The sequence below is a fragment of the Stegostoma tigrinum genome, chromosome 2, assembly GCF_030684315.1.
Source record: "Stegostoma tigrinum isolate sSteTig4 chromosome 2, sSteTig4.hap1, whole genome shotgun sequence".
NCBI classification, from domain to species: Eukaryota; Metazoa; Chordata; class Chondrichthyes; order Orectolobiformes; family Stegostomatidae; genus Stegostoma; species Stegostoma tigrinum.
In genome coordinates, this window is record NC_081355.1 from 30,159,225 (window position 1) to 30,172,515 (window position 13,291).

At 40.8% G+C, this 13,291-nt stretch overlaps 1 long non-coding RNA gene across 5 annotated transcripts in view; it reads right to left on the minus strand.

The window, feature by feature from the left end:
* Positions 1 to 3,274: 3,274 nt before the first annotated feature.
* Positions 3,275 to 13,291, minus strand: part of LOC125461253 (uncharacterized) — a 233,377-nt gene continuing 223,360 nt past the window's right edge. For all 5 annotated transcript variants that reach the window (XR_007249447.2, XR_007249446.2, XR_007249444.2 and 2 more), the window contains 2 exons: positions 11,635 to 11,914; positions 3,275 to 7,490 (listed from right to left, as the gene is read on the minus strand). This is a non-coding gene — a long non-coding RNA (uncharacterized LOC125461253). The remainder of the gene's footprint in view (positions 7,491 to 11,634; positions 11,915 to 13,291) is intronic.

Below are 13,291 nucleotides of genomic sequence, written 5' to 3' on the forward strand. Positions count from 1 at the left end.
GTGGGGGTGGAATGCCAGTGTGTCAGGAACAAAGGGTGTTGGTCCATTAGATCCCTGGTGGGTAAATGAGATAGTGTTTTAGTTAATTAGGGTGCCAGGAGGATAGGGTGTCACAAAGTGGGAAGGGGTATGGTAAGAGATGAAGTGCTTAGGGTAGGTCACTTGAGCAGGAGGTTTGGAGGAGGTGTCAAGTTCTGTGCAGGCAACGGGGATGTATCAGCTCCTGGGGTGGGCGGTTGGAAGGTTGTGGGAGTCAGGCCCATGGGAAAAGAAGGAAGCCATCAATCATCAGGCCCTGAGGAAGGGGGAGAATGTCCAATGGCAAGAATGAGTGTAGGGTCACAACCAGGCTCTTGGTGTGTTTGGGTCCTGCACAAAGTTGGGTGTCCCAAGACAGAGAGAGGTGGCTCAAATCCTTGGGAGAGACAGAGTGTGTCAGGTCAGTATTCAGAAAATGGAAGTGATCATGGAGAGGTGTAGTTGGAGGGTCAGTGTGCATGTATCTCTCTGAATTCTCCTATTTGAATAGATACTTCAAACTGGGTTCCAGGCATTGGGGAATTCCCAGCACAATCTTCAATTTCCCGGGAATGCCTTTGGGGTCTGCTGCATCAGAGATTCTGCAGGGTCTGAGCGTGCAACTCTTATCCATGCTGCAGAAAGGACCATTGCCCATTGGAGAATGTGGGTCTTCACTCCTCCTAGCTAGTAAATATGTTTTTCTGACAGTGACTCATGCAGCACAGCAATCTGTAAATATTCGCAATCTTCGTGGGAGTCAGACCATGCATGTTGGCTGGCTATTCAACTGCAAAAGACATCCAAGCATGTCTCATTTGATGCAACAGACAGTAGAAGTCATGTGCTCAATGTCAGAGCAGGTATTCTGTGTTCTTCTCTCTCTAAACCAGGAACACTGAAGTTAATTAAAAATTCATTTTCAAGTATGTGCAATCAGTTACAGATGTTAAAGTCACACTAGCCCCAACTCTGACCAGATTGTCATTTGAGTACCAATATCACAGTAATGGGATTCAGAAGGCCAAATGAAAGCAAGATGTATTGATTGCATCTGTAAAGGCCTCTCTGTTTCAAGCCTTGAGAGCATTTTTGAATTAGAAACTGTATGATTAGCCGTTTAAGCAGCTGGTGGAAGTATGTTACAAGTTCCAATGCTCTGCAGCTGAGAATCCCCTCATAGGTCAGGGTTCAAATCCTGACAGCATGTCACCTTTCCTTATTGTAATCAAAAGTAACAGAAACATTCCTCTTTAAAATAGAAACTTCTAGATGGTGTACAACTATAACCAGCGTTTTGCTACAATTCAACACTTATAAATATCTCTTAATTTTACAGCTCAAACAAACAGGCCAAACTGATCACAACTTCATTCCGGTGGACTGATCTGGAACCTGATCATAACAAGTTAATTTTGAATTTAAACAAGAGGATAATTGGCTCAGGGAAATTATCTGCCAGTGTGCCCCACGTTGCTATCTTGTCTGCAATTATTTGAGATTAAATTTTCAGCATTTGTGGAAATGAACATTGAAATACATATTTCTCGAAGTGATTTTTATGAACCAACTTTGGAAAGTATACAATGAATAAGTTTGAAAATAGCACCTGTATTCCTGATTACTTTTGGAATATTATTTGTGTCCTCCTTTGTGAATGCAGAACCAAAATATTTACATAATTTGTCTACTATCTCTTTGTGCCCCATTATAGCTTCCCTTATTTCTGTTTGTAAGGGACCTACTTTTGTCTTCACTAATCTGTTTCTCTTCAAATATGGATCATCTCTTCAGCCCTTATGCCTGACGATGCTAGCAAATGCTTCAGTTTTGTCTTTTGTACAAATTTATATGCAGAAAGGAATAGATATTCTGGGTTCCTCCATCACTTAGAATGGGAATATCTATGGAGTATCCTTCTCCTGCTTTTTAATTATCTCTGACCTTTCTCGACTTTTTACGGCTTAGATCTGATCCATTGGTTGTGAGGTCACGTGGATCTCTGTATCACTTGCTGCTTATGCTGCATGGCACACAAGTAGTCCTAGGTTACAGCTTCAGTAGATTGTCACCTAACTGTTAGGTATGCCTGGTGCTACTCATAGCAAGCTCACCTGCATTCTTCATTGAACCAGGGCTTATCCTATGGGTTGGTGGAAATGGTAGAGTGGAAATAAGCCAAACCACAAGGTCATAGATTTTGCTTGAATACAATCTTGCTTTGCTGGTGACCCTGCGCAGTACATGAGTGCCCAGTTTTAAGTTGCTAGATCTGTTCAAAACACATCCCATTCAGCATGCCACTCAACCTAACAGAGGAGGATATCCTCAAAGTGAAAGCAGGCCTTCATCTCCTCAAAGACTGTGTAGTGCTTCCTCCTACCAACAATGTCTTGGACAGATGCATCTGTGACAGGTGGATTGGTGAGGAGATGGTTAAGTATGTTTTAGTCTCTTGATATTTCCATCAACAACTATCATTGGCAGCATCTAGCAACTATATCCTTTATGACTTGACCAACTCAGTCGTTCGTGCTGCTATTAAGTCACTCTCGGTGACGGGTATTGGATTCCACTGAGTGTATTCTCTGCCCTTATCATTCAGTATGGAGGAGCGCTGAGAAAGGGAGCAGTATGTGGTCACCAGCAGAAGCATCCATGCTTGTCCTGATGCCATGAGACTTCATTGGATCCAGAGTCAATGTTAGGGAGTCTCAGGGCAACCCCTTCCTCAGTGTATAAGATGGTGCTAGTGGGATAGCAAATACCCAGAGACACTGATGGTGGGACATTTTCTGTAAGATATAATTCTCTGAATATGGCTATAGAACACCATTGCTTGGCTAGTCTGTGGGGCAGCTCTCCAATTCTTGTCACAAACCCCCAGGCTTTATTAAGTTGATAGAATGATGTGTGGTATTATAAAAGTAAAACATGGTTGGAGAAACTCTGACAGCATCTACAGAAAAAGAAATAAAGCTAATGTTTCAAGTGCAATATGGATCTTCTCCAGATGTTTTTTTTGTAGTTCATTCATGGGATGTGGGTGACAGGCCAGCATTTATAACCCATCCCTAAGTGCACAGAGAGAGCAGTTCTGTGAACCATATTGCTGCGGCTCTGAAGTCACATAAAGGCAAGACCAGATACAGATGGCATATTTTCTAGCCCTAAGCAACATTAGTAACAACAACAATTGACAATGGCTTCAAGGTCACAATAAGATTAATTTATTGAATTTAGATTTCACCATCTATTGTGGTTGGTTTTGAGCCCATATCCACAAAGTATTAGCCAAATTGTCTGGATTTCCTGTCTAGTGACATTACTGTAGTGCCACATCCTCCCCGTTTATCCAAAGTGTGGTTCAAGTATCTAAATCATTGCTAAAACGCTTCAATGTTCTGCTCCGTGAGGATTTTCTTTCTCCCACGGGCTTTTTTTTTGTGGCTGGCTTATGAGCAATGTAAAAAGTATTAGTAGGGTTGGATTATATGGTGAGAACTTGAAAAGAGTTGGTCTTATCATTCCTACTGTTCCTTCAATGAACTGTGGTAAGTATGTTAACTTCAACAAAAGACAATGGGGTGAATTTAATTAGCCCCCAGGAGTTGGGTCCAGCAGAAATATGGCAAGGAGCTGCAACTAGAATCGTGGAATCCCTACAGTGCAGAAAAAGGCCATTCAGCACATTGAGTCCACCCTGACTCTCCAAAAAGCATCCTACTCAGACACAGACCCAGACCCAGACCCAGCCCTAGACCCAGCCCCTGCCTCAAAACATCCCCCCATTCCTGTGTAGCCACATTTACCATGGCTAATCCCCCTAGCCTGCGCATCCCTGGACACTATGGGCAATTTAGTATGGTCAATCCACCTAACCCACACATCTCTGGACTTGAGAGAGTGTACCTTGTGCTGTGTCTGCATGCAGACACAGTGAGAACATGCATACTGCATGCAAGACAGTCACCCAGGGCTGGTATTGAACCCAGGCCCCTAGCACTATGATGCAGTAATGCTAACCACTGAGCCACCATGCCACAACTCTCTAGCATGGGCTGCCGCTGGATCAATTTGCACATGCTCTATTAATTGCTATTTTAGTGCGCCAGCAGAATTTTGCAGCTGTTAGGACAACCTTTTGTCATTGGCAACCTCACAGTGGCAGGTCGGGGAGTGTGGTTCAGTCAGTGACAGGAGGGCTACAGACTCAAGGATATCCCCAGTCGCGATTCTCCATCAGTGCTCATCCCTTTGATTACTTTGTTTATTAGGCCAACCTGCTGTCAGCTTCAAGGCTCCTGCATGGCTCAGAAACAGCCAGCAATCCCTATGGTGTTCCTGACCTGAAAGTGGGAGAATAGGCACACAGGGAAGAAAGCAGGCAAAACCAAATAGAAAAAAAAACATGCATTAATATACATCAATGCCTAAGGATGTCTCAAGGTACACTTTTGCTCAATTAAGTATGTTGTAACAAAACATCAATTTGGAGAGAAAGAGAATTATTTACAGGACGTTCAATTTCTTAAGTAGACATTGACAAAAAGGACCATGGGGGAAGGATCTCTGTTAGTACTCACTGCTATCAAAAGTGAAGTTTAAATTTTTGGCACAGGTTCATACCAGTTCCCCCCTGTGCTTCATTCAGGAATGCCATGGGAAACAATAGCGTAGTAATTAAACTCAAAGGGATGGCATCTTGATGTATAAGTGATGGGAGATTTAACACAGTGCAAGTCAAGAACACAGGAGAAGGTGTGTTACTGTTACAGCATACAGGAAACAGCATTAAAGGCTAACATTGGAGATATTTTACTAAGATTCATTTTTAACTTCTCTAATTTTATCTCTTTGTAGATTCATTCTAGGAACATAATCATTGCTGGCAAGAATGAAGTTTATCACCACACTCTAGTTGCCCTCAGTGATTTCAGAAGTCAGTTAAGTCTTCATTCTTTTACAGGATGGCAACATCACCGGCACAACCAGTATTTGTTGCTCTGAGAACTGAATGGTTTGCTGTTTCAAAGGGCAAATAAAAGTCAACCATTTTGTCATTATGAACTTGGATTCACATCTACCAAACTGGCAAGGACAGCACATTTCCTTAGCTAACAGCACATTAGTGAAGCAGTTAAGTCTTTAACAACAACCAGCAATAGTTTGATGGTCATCATTAGGGAGGGTAGCTTTCAATGCCAGAACTTTATTAAATGATACTTTGAACTGGTGACATCCACCCCCCACCACCACACGCCCAACCCAACAGCAGCAGCCTAGATTGTTGACTCTTTAATCTAATGATATTACCAGCATCTCCCCTTGAGGGAATGATCAATCTGACAGCATTACGTTCTTTTTTTTGGAGCAGTTCTTTTTTATCTGCAAATTTGTTTTTACCTGAATTCAAATTCTCAAAATGCCATGGTGGAACTTAACTCAAATTCTCTAGATTATTAGTCCAATGACTCTGGTCTGTACATAAAAGCATATCATCAAATAAGCTGAGAGTTCATAAAGCACTCGTCAATTGGAATATTGTCAGATCTATAGGAGAAACCCCATTCAGGATATCACAAGCCACCTTACAATCAATGACATACTTTGGAAGTGTAATCACCACTGTAACATATGAAATGTTGGAGCCAATTAAAGGACACCAAACTTTCACAAACAGCAATGTGATAATTAGCAGATCATCTGTTTACACAGATTCCTATACACAGTTACCAAATATCACACCACTTACAGGATCCTCTTTTAGTTCACAGTTTGGTTGATAAAGACATAGCAGTGTAGTGTTTGATGTTGGCTGAAGGATGTACATTTTTTTAGACACCAGAGAAAACTGCCTCGCGCTTATTCAAAATTGTGACAGTGAGCCACATAGCAATATCTCGAGGTTTGATCCTTGACTTAGCTGAATCAGTTGATCTGTGGTGCAATGGCTTTTGAAGTATGATGAACCTTACATCACAGGGAGAAAGTGCAGGAAAATATCAACCAAAAGTCCCTCGGGATATGGTGAGAAAGAAAACTGAACAGAAACTTACATCAAACATCTTTCATTTGGCTCTTTGAAAGAGCTGTGTAAGTTATTCCTTTCTGAAACTCTTCCCAAAGTCTTGCAAATTTTGGCCCTCCAAGTGTATGCCCAAATTCCTTTGGACAGTTACCATTGAATGTGATTTCACTATTCTTCTAGACAGTGCACTACAGACCATTACAACTTGTTACACAAAAAAACTCCTAATCTCTCCTTTACTTCTTTTGCTAATTAATTAAATATTTTGTCCTCTGATTAGCAAATCTCATATCAGTAGAAATATATCATATCTCACTATGTGAACATCTCTATTAAATCACCCTGAAAATACACTGCTCTTAAGAGAACAATCCCTCCACCTTGTCTAATTGCAGTCTCTTATTTCTGGTAACATTCAGTGCACCAATTGTGGCTTGGTTGCTATCACACTTGCCTTTGAGTTACAGGGTCCTCCAGCATGAAAATCAAGTTGACAGTATGAAGGAAATAGCCATGCTCTGAAGTGTCAACAGATTTCTCTGTGTACTTCCAGCATGTTTTTGTATCAAGTTACCAGCATTCATTGTATTTTGCTTTGGTATTCGTAGTGAGGGAGTATTGGACTACAGGCAATACCATCTTTTGGTTCATATGTTAATCCAACACAGGAGAATCCTAAAAAATAATATGGCACTACTTCAGAGAAGAATGTAAGGGAAGAGCACAGAAAAAAAACTTACTTCTCAGTCAGATCACATTGCTGTTTGTGGAAGTTTGCTTCATGCACGTTTGGTTGCTGGGTTTCTGCATTACGGCAATAGGATAAATGTAAATAAATGAAAACGCAAGTCTCTTTTATTCTCTCCTAGTAAAGGTGGATATCCAAACTTTGGTTCACAATCTCTAGGGCTGTTTTCAAGCACAACTGATAGGAAAGCAACTTTGAATTGATTCTGGAGGGTTATCAAGCTGTGTCACACAGCTCAAACAAACCAATAAATCTCTTGAAGCATATGTTGGAAAATGTCCATAAATGATGGGTGAGTAGCATAAGGGTCAAGGAAGAGATAAAGCTAAAATGCCAGGCATTTTTCTCTCCTACGTTTACATTTTAAGAATTTTCACAAATGACCAACAATCATGTTAATCATCCAAAATGTATTTTCAGAGTACCAACTTATAAGCAAGCAATTACAATTCACATAGGCTAATATTACATTATTCAACATAAATGTACATAACATCAGAATTCAGAATTTGCTGTTACTGGATCTAAAGCCTTCAAGATGCTGGATTAAGATGCTTTCGTTGTTCTTCAGTAAGTTGACATTGATAATATATTGACTGGAATCCAATGATTTGCTGTTCATATTTTCAACATCTACAGGAATGTACTTCCATTTGACTTCACGTTGTTCTGCTTCTTGCATTGTACATAATGCTGTCAAATTAAAATTAATTAAAATGCCTGTTAATAATGCTAACAAATTCAGACAATCTGGCCCAATGGCCTAACAAACCATGTAATTCTGAAGTAAGTGTAATCAGGTCCATGGCAAGGATATGCAGCTGTTCAGATGTCAAAGATCATGGTGCTTTTTTTAAAAAAAATGTGATGTAAATGAATAATAACATCCACAGGCTTTAGTGGGTAAATGCACTATGTCATGTTAGCGAGTTTTGAGAAGATTTGTAGCTCAGGTTGAGGTTCTGGATGTGGGTGTGCTCACTGAGCTGGAAGGTTAGTTTTCAGACGTTTCGTCACCATTCTAGGTAACATCAGTGAGCCTCCGATGAAGCGCTGGTGTTATGTCCCGCTTTCTATTTATCTGTTTAGGTTTCCTTGGGTTGGTGATGTCATCTCCTGTTTTTTTTCTCAGAGGATGTTAGATTGATGGAGTTCCGGTTGGAATGCCATGCTTCTAGGAATTCTCGAGCATGTCTCTGTTTGGCTTGTCCTAAGATGGATGTGTTGTCCCAATCAAAGTGGTGTCCTTCCTCATCTGTACGTAAGGATACTAGTGATAGTGGGTCATGTCATTTTGTGGCTAGTTGATGTTCATGTATCCTGGTATGTAGCTTTCTGCCTGTTTGTCCAATGTACCTTGCAAGAACTGTGACAAACACTACACATCTATCCTAGGTCAAGCCAAACAGAGACACGCATGAGAATTCCTAGCAGCATGGCATTCCAACCGGAACTCCATCAACAAACACATTGGCTCCAAATCAATGTGTTTGTTGATGGAGTTCCGGTTGGAATGCCATGCTGCTAGGAATTCTCATGCGTGTCTCTGTTTGGCTTGACCTAGGATAGATGTGTAGTGTTTGTCACAGTTCTTGCAAGGTACATTGGACAAACAGGCAGAAAGCTACATACCAGGATACATGAACATCAACTAGCCACAAAATGACATGACCCACTATCACTAGTATCCTTACGTACAGATGAGGAAGGACACCACTTTGATTGGGACAACACATCCATCTTAGGACAAGCCAAACAGAGACATGCTCGAGAATTCCTAGAAGCATGGCATTCCAACCGGAACTCCATCAATCTAACATCCTCTGAGAAAAAGAACAGGAGATGACATCACCAACCCAAGGAAACCTAAACAGATAAAAAGAAAGCGGGACATAACACCAGCGCATCGTCGGAGGCTCACTGATGATGTTACCTAGAATGGTGACAAAACGTCTGAAAACTAACCTTCCAGCTCAGCGAGCAAACTCACATCCAGAACTATGTCATGTGACATGGGAATGATAGCCAAACAGAAACATTAATAGACTAACATTTCAGAGGCCCAGATGTAAGTTCTGAGACAAGGGTTCAAATAGTATCTCATGAGTTGGTAGAATTTCAATTCAGCTAATGACTAAATCTGGACTAAAATGCTCTTCTCAGTAATGATAGACATGACATAACCAGAGTTTGTAGGAATACATCAGGTACACTAATGCAAATTAGCCATCCTTATCCAGTTCACCTGATATTTTACCTATTCACAGGCGTTAAGGATATACCTCTGGAGCAAGTGGGACTTCAACCCAAGCCTTACCAGACCAAAAGCAGGGAGACTACCACTGTGTCACAGACCCTTTTTACACTAATTTAGACCCATAACAATGTGCTTAACTGAATAGTCCAGCAGTCACTCAGTTACATCAAACCATTATAAAAAACTCAAATAAGAATAAATTGGATGGGCTACGCACACCAATTTAGGAGTGAAAATAATAAAGACATGACTTGCCTAATAAGTGCTGCAAAGTCCCCTTTAATTTTTGCACACTTATGCTATCATTGGGACTGCTGGGTTATGGACAAGTCAACAACATTCTGATCTAGACCATAAGACCATCAGAAATAAGAACATGAGGAGGTCATAAGGCCTCCTCGAACCTGCTCCACCATTCAGTAGGATCATGGCTGTTGAATTGGTCATATTCACTGAATCACTTAATCTGATTAATTAATCACAGTTACCTTGAATATACATCCTCACCCCTGGCTTCCTGTAAAGACCGTATTCCATTCTCTCAGATTCTCCATCTCTATCGCATCTGTTCATATGATGCCGGCTTCTACAAAGGCGTCTCCTTAACATCTACCTTCTTCCTCAGCCAAGTCTGACTCATCTCCTGTACTTCAGCCCTCACCCCTTCTCTTCCCTTCCATAACAGCAATAGGGTCCCCCTGGTCATCACCTAACATCCCACCAGTATCCACATCCAAATGATCATTAGCCACCATTTCTGCCACTCCAGCGGGATGCCACCACCAAGAGAAAATCTGACCCCTTGACATTCCACAGCACTACCATTATGTATTCCCCACTATCCTAAAGATCACCATTGATTAGAAATTGTACTCGACCAATTATATTAATACCATGGCTACAAGGGCAAGTCAGGAGCTGGGAATTCATGACGATCAGTTCATTTCTTGACATTCCAAGCCCGTCCACAATCTACAAGGCATAAGTCAAAAGTATGTGGCAATACTCGTCACTTGCCTAAACAAACATATGTTCAATAAAACTCAAGAAACCCTACACCACCACATAGAAAGACAGCTTGGTCAACATCCAATTCACTACCACAGACATTCAATCTGAAGCACAGTGACAAAAATATTGCTTACTCTGCTATTAGCACTAAGATAGGTAAGAAAGTAACTCGTGAAAAGGACCTAAGGTGCCTGCAGAATGAAATAGTTAAATAAGAAATACGAAATAGAAATAAGTTAAATGAGTGCGTTGTTGGATTATAATGTGAGAAAATGAACATGTCCATTTTGGCAGCAGGAATGGGAAAGCGGCATGTTATTTAAACGAAGAAAGATTGCAAAACTCTGCTGTATGGAAGGATCTGGGTATCCTGTTGTGTAAATCTCAAAAGGTCAGTATGCAGGTACAAGTGATTAGGAAAGTCAATATAATATTGTAATTTGTTGCAGAAAATGGGATGTAAAAGTAGAGATGTTTTGCTATAGTTATACGGGACACTGGTGAGACCACATCTAGAGAGCTATGTGCAGTGTTGTTCGCCTCATGTGAGAAAGGACATTACTGCAATAAAATTAGCTCTGAGATGGTTCAATCAACCAAATCCCAGGAATAAAGAGGTTATTTTATGAGTAATAGTGGATCATGTATCTCTTGGAGTTTTGAAGAATGAGGGGGTGATCTTGTTCAAACATACAAGTTGCTCAGAAAATGTGTTTGGATGTACGACGAGAGGATGTTTCCCATTATGGGAGGGGATGTGGTTGAAAGATGAAAGGATTTGTTCTAGAAATGTTCTTCAAAGGCGAAATTTAGGTGCATGAGCCTTACTGCTCATGTGATCCAAAAATGAAAATAAACGCAAGCAGCTTTAATTTACAAAGAGCATGGTTCAAAAAATTAAACTTTATTGTGAGTATTTCCATCTGAAAAGAGAACATGAGAATTAGAAGTCAGATCAGGCCATTTAGCAATAACTTAAATAAAAAGGTTTATTTGCTCTCATTTAATTTGTGGAACTCTCTTCTCTGGTGAGGGGTGCAGACAGGATCATTGAATATTTTTAAAGTGGAGATAATTAGATTCTTGACTATCAAAGCAGTCAAGGGATTAGAGGTTAGCATGGAAGTGGAGCTGAGGTCACAGTCAGAACTGCCATAATTCTACTGAATGGCAGAGCAGACTTAATGAGCCAAATGACCTTCTCCTGCTCCTATCTGATATGTTCTTATCTGCAAGATGCGCTGCAGCAATTAGCTAATGCTCCTTCTAACCCTGGGACCTCTGACACATAGACAATTAAGGACTGTGGATCCTTAGGAACAACAGCACCTGAAAGATTCCCAGCAAACCACACACTATTCTGTCTTAGAATTCTATCACCACTCCCTCACTGCTGCTGTGTCAAGAACCTGGAACTCCCTTCCTACACCATAAGGACTGCAGATGTTCAAGACCTAGCTCACCATTACCTTTTCAAGGGCAATTAGAGGCAAACAACAAATAGTGGCCACGCATGCAGCGGTCACATCCCTCAAATGTCTTAAATGAAAGTTCTGAAGAGGAGCTTACCTAGTTTAGATCCATGCCCTACACTTGTGCATGGATTGCCTGCACCATGAGTAACTCCTCGACTTGCTGGGGACAGAGCGAGGACTCACTCAAAACAACCAGGATTCCTTTTCTTGATTGCTCTCCGTTGATGATTGATGGGAGGTGAGTATGTGGTGAAAACAGGATGAATCTTCTCTGTGAAGTGCTTCACCCGCTGGATGATCTAAAGGCTCCTGCTGTTTACAGTCTAGACATGCTCATCAAGTCTGGTCCCTTACAGGGCGGGCAATCAGTGCCTCTGAAATAAAGCCAGATGAGTCAGTCAGTCAGTCTCCAACATAGGCTGGGAGAATATTGGCGGAATTGAGGGAATCAATAATAGGCTGGTTAGACATGGAACAAGCAAAGCTGACATCGTTCAAAGTCAGGAGGGAATTTTCAAAGTAATGTAATTCCGAATAAATCTTATTGCATGGCAACGCTTACAAAGCAGTTTTATTACGTTTAAAGGAGAGTGACAAATAGCAGCCACTAAACACAATGACACAGGCCCGGCAGGGATGTGAATGCTAGCTCCCAACAACTGTAAAAGGTAACAGGACAGCTGTGTAGGCTGGGACTGGGGAGATGATACCACATGATAGCAGGATTTCAGTGACAGATCCTGAAGGCAGACACCCCTTTTTCCTGTCATTCTTTTAGTGAGAACACACTTTCTACAGAGGTCAAATTGAAGTGCATGGGTCTAATTTCATTTTTTCAAGTGATCTGAACCTGGAAAAAGCAGCTTTAATATAAAACAGGCTCAGTGCAATATTTCAAAAGCATTCCAGTTAGTATTTATATCTAATAATAGAGGTAATAAGATCCAGAGGAAATAGGAGCGAGACGAGACAATTCAGCCCATCAAACATGCATTCAATAAGATCATGGATAATGTGACTTCAGCTCCACTTTCCTGCTTTCCCTCACCATAACCCTAACTCATAACTTTAAACTCAATCAATAATCTGTCCAATGACCCTAGCTATCACTGCTCTCTTTGGATAACACTTTTGATCTTCTGTGCACAAGATATTTCTCTGCACTGTACTAAATTGTAAAGTTCTTATTTTTAACATGTGACCCTAGTGCTAGATTTTACAACAAAGACAAATATCCTCTCAGCATTTACCTTATTAGCCCCCTTCAGGATTTCATATGGTTGAAGAAGATCACCTCTCCTATGAGTATGGAACCAACTTGCTCAACCTTTTCTCGTAGCTCCTTCATTGCAAGAATTATTTGTAAAACTGCTTCCAATGCAACCATATCACTCCGTAAGTAGGATAGGTGAAATTGTACACAGTACTGAATCTGCAAGCTCACAAATGCCTTGCACGGTTGTAGCAAGACACATCTAATTTGATACTCTATTCCCCTTGCAATGAAGGCCCATATTCCACTTACTGTCCTAATTATTTACAATACCAGCTTGCTAAATTTTTATGATTCATTTACAAGGACACCTAGATTCATCTACACTGCAACATTCTGTAGTCTCTATCTATTTTAATAATATTTTCCTTTTCTATTCAGCCTGCCATAGTGAGCAATCTCACATTTTTCCATATTACACACTATCTACCAATTCTTTACTCTTTACTCAAATAATCTATGTCCTTTCACAAACTCT